Here is a 4,438-nt window from a genome sequence, read left to right on the forward strand (position 1 = left end):
GCAGAGTAAATTGGAAGCAAGCTGCAGCATCAGAGTGTACCCTATGGTGACTAGAAGAAGCGAGGTGGGCCGGTCAAATGAGGATATGTATATGCTCAGGAGATGGAAATCAAATGAAAATTAATTCAAAGGAAACAAATTCAAAGGTAACTATGTATACACAAAATGACTCTTGGGAGTTTTGCATTTGAATGACATGGTATCTTCCTAAAACTCTCTAATTAATTACCATATGACAAACTGTTCTGCCATCTGGAAGTACCTGTGAAAATAAATAAATATTTAAACCAGATACATATTACTCAAGTGTCAAGGAAAGAGCCAGGGAGTCTATGTCATGCAAGGTGACATAGCAAGGGCCAGACTAGTTGTGTGAAACAGTAATGGAATCGTTTATTATTACCCTTAGCAGTGAGCTAAGATTTTGTTAACATTTCATTTATTCCTCATTTCTAAAGCCAACAAAATCTAAAATATGAAAATGTTCTCCACTGCAATGCACTATGCATTACAGACTATGTTACTATCTAACATAGTACACAAAGCCAGTGACATTAGGACTCACATTTTTAAATGTCCAATCTAACAGACCACCAGAAATTTGCCATAGTTTATACTAAATTAATGGCACACATGAGATAATGGCACACATGAGATCATCCCATTCATAAAACTAGCAATTAGCAATCAAGAATAAATACCAGTTTCCTAATAATCTTTATTGTTTACCATTTTTAGAGCCATTTGTCACATTCATAAAGTGACAATTAGACCTGATTTCCACTTTATGAGGACCTATGGTGATCTAATAGGTGTTTTTCTTAAACATGCTGATCACCACTTTTGCTCTAATCACTGCATGATCTGTGAATGATCACATGTGGTGATCAAGTTTCTAAAAGAAGACAACTAAAAATAAGTAAACAGTTTCTATAATAATAATTACAACAGCCTCTGTGGTGTGTAGGAATAATAAAATGCTCTGGTATGAGCAGGTAGCAATACATTCACTGGGTCATTGGCAAAATGATGCCCCATCACTGATGTCAGTTACTGGTTTTGGTGTCCTATATTTGGTGCCAGTTGTCAGTGGTACAAGTGATGCACCATCATTAGTGTCAGTGGTCAGTATTAGAAGTGTGAGAAGTGGAAATAATGCCCCAATACAGGTGTCAATGGTGGTAAGAATGGTGCATTAGTTTTAGGGTTTAGAATGGTTCCTCATCATTGGTTTAGATCAGCGGTCGCCAATCGCGGTCCTCAAGAACATTTTGGGGGTCCGTGGCTCTGGTCGGTGCATCCCCGAGCGGGGTCTGGAGAAGAACCCTGCTGGAGTGATGCATCAGCCACAGTCATGGACCACGTTCACTGAGCAGTTCCCAGGCTCAGGAAGGTGGGTGGGCTGTGTTCCTGGACACAACCCACCCACTCTCCCAATGCAGGCTCAGATCTGCGATGGGAGAGTGGCCGAGGTTATGTCATAATGACGTCACTCTGGGGGAAGTTTCTCCTCTTTTGAGTGACACCCGGCTCCCCGCACATGTGCGATTGGAAGCCGGTGATTTTAGTGGTCCGTGGACCTGAAAAGGATGGCGACCGCTGGTTTAGATGGTCAGAATGGTGTCCATTCACTGGTGTTCAGAGGCTTCTTGTGTGAGTCATTTCCCTTAAAATATCAGAGCCAGGACAATACAAAAAGATCACTCCACCCAATAGTTTGAGAAGGATGCTGGGACATAGTGGAAATTTGATCACATCAGTTCTTCAAAGGGGAATTATTAATATATAATGATAATATTTATGGGAAATGTTACAAAGCCAGGCCCAATCTGAGTTTAACATTTGTCACTACAAAGGGGGTAAACAAATGTTTTTTTTTTTTTAATATTCACCTGCTGATTGCTCCAGGGGTCCAATTCACTAGTTTCTATGTGTCTTCTGTTGCACACATTCTTCGTACGTCATGCCTTAAAAATTAGGATTTTACCCTGAACTATGCTTCTTAGTATATAACAAAACAATAATGCTAAACTACATAGAGTATGTAGATTAGCAATACAAATTAATATACTGTGGCTTCTGTGGTTTTTTATTCTGGACAGAATGTTACCAAGCCTGCTGTTAATTAAATAAAGTTGTGAGAAAACACAGGCTTTCTCTTTCTCATAATTTAAGTACTAAACCATTGGTAAAAACTTCTATATTTGTTTAACCTCATTTAGCAGTGCATGATTATTATTTTTTTATTTTTTAAATGATTTTTATTCACTGCTAGTGGCTTTTATATTCCTGTACAAAAAGATCACTCCTGTCCTGGGTTTTATTTTATTAATGCATCTATTATTCACCTTTTAGAAGGGATTGTTCAAACAGATCTGAAAGAAGACACAAGCCCCAAGCTTCATAATTTCTGTAAAGCCGCTCACAGACTTGCGTCACTTCCACATTGGTCACACATCAGGCTCATTGGTGTACATTGGTCTCCTTTGCTTTCTTGTCAGCTATCTATTATTCAGTAGAGGAACAGGCAAATTTAAAGTATGTCCATGTTTTCATCTTAGCAGCATCTGCCCCCTGCTTCTTGGGTTATATTGGATCTTGCAAAATGTTTAGGGGACACTTGACATTCATGTGGCATTCAGGGTTCCCTCTGAATCTGAAAGCGCCTTTTGTTGAGAGATGTTTAAGTACTTGAATAAAAGTTCTCTACAAATGCTGAGTAGTTATTTGTTTTATGAGCATGGATTTTAAACATTGTGAGTAAAGTCTAATTCTATCGAGACAAAAAAATAAGGCACACAGAATTCTTTCATAAAGTGGGCATTACACAGACAAGGATGGTTTAGTGATTTTTAGCAGCTGATAGACTAACCATACACTATGCGCTATTTTAATTGATTAGATGATGAAAATGTCAAACTGATGAAAGAAACGGTAATTGCAATTGTATTTATAATTGATTTATGATTACAATGTCAATTAAAAATCAGGCAAGATGTTCTTTTTTGCAGCTTGTTCAACCATCCCACTGAAACTGGAAACACTTTTTTGTGTTAAAGTCAGTATTTCAAATGGAAATAATGGTGAAAACAATCATAAAAGTTATCAAATTATCAGGAGGAAAATATACCTATAGTTGATTAAAGGATCAATTTTAATTGACAGACAGTACATATGATTGTAACAGCAATTAAAAGTACTTTTAAGAGCAAATATTTAATTGTTGCATCTTGGACACTCATTGTGGGTTTAGGAAGTACAAATGACATGAAATGAAATGTCAGACATTTGGAAAAATGTATTGCCATGTTTGAAAGTTACTTCTATAGATCTATTTCAGTGTTCCCTCTTATTGGGATCATTGAACGCTTGTTGGTATTTACCTGTTGTGCACTTTGGTTAATAATAGGTTCAAATGATAACTAGGTATGGTGTATTCAACATGGTGATAGGGAAAATAACAGTAAATATTTACATAATTATAAGCTGACAAAGCTAACCGTACCTTCCAATAAAGCAGTAACTCAAAAACAAAACAGAATGCCGTATCTTCTTGTCTTCCTTAGAGAGGCCCTGAAGCATTGATTAAAGGTAAATAAACAAGGCAGCCCTTATTCACCTAATTGTGATCCTATTAGTTAAAAAAAAGAAAAGAAACAAACTGTAAAATGTACTGAAAATATTTTCATCTGGATTTCTTCTTCTTACTTGAGAGCAGAAATGTTTGCTGTGTAAGTCCAATTATAACACTGAGCTAGGTATTTTTGTTGTATTTTTTTAATGCATGTGGTGGATGGTCGTTTAGGAGCTGGAGAGGAATTCCTGGAAATCTTCCAAACTAAGCTTGGAATTTGCTCCATGGTGATTTTGTTTTGAGATGTTTCTGAAAGCATGCTGGGTCTAACCACCATTTCATACAAGCTCAGTTCCCAAGAAATTAATTGTTATTGATAGTGGCTTGCAACAGGGACTTCAAGTCTTGGGAAAGCTGTACAAGCTTTTCCTCCTGCAAACACCATCACCTTTCACAGTTCATTTTGATAGATTGTCCAAAGAGGAGACCTTTCAAACACTTGGCCTTCGACATCCACAAAAAATAGATGCTTGAAAAAGGAACAGCCACTACTGGGTATGAAACTGTTTAGCTAAAAAATGTACATATTCCTAAAGTCCATAGAGCAATAAAATAGCATCTGGTACAAATAAGTTGTGCTGCCTCCTTTTACAGACTTATATAAGTTTTGTGGTTGATTTACTGTTAAATAAAATCATTTAACGATGGAGCTATGAAAGGGGAGAAATGAAAGCAAATGAAATAATAAACAGAAAGCAATAAATTATACATATTACTTCTTAGTTTTGTAATTTCATTTTTTGGCTAAAATCTAGTTTTATTGAATTTTACTGTCAAGTGAGATGGAATTTTTCAAATATGCAT

The sequence above is a fragment of the Pyxicephalus adspersus genome, chromosome 4 (genome assembly GCF_032062135.1).
Source record: "Pyxicephalus adspersus chromosome 4, UCB_Pads_2.0, whole genome shotgun sequence".
Classification (NCBI taxonomy): Eukaryota; Metazoa; Chordata; class Amphibia; order Anura; family Pyxicephalidae; genus Pyxicephalus; species Pyxicephalus adspersus.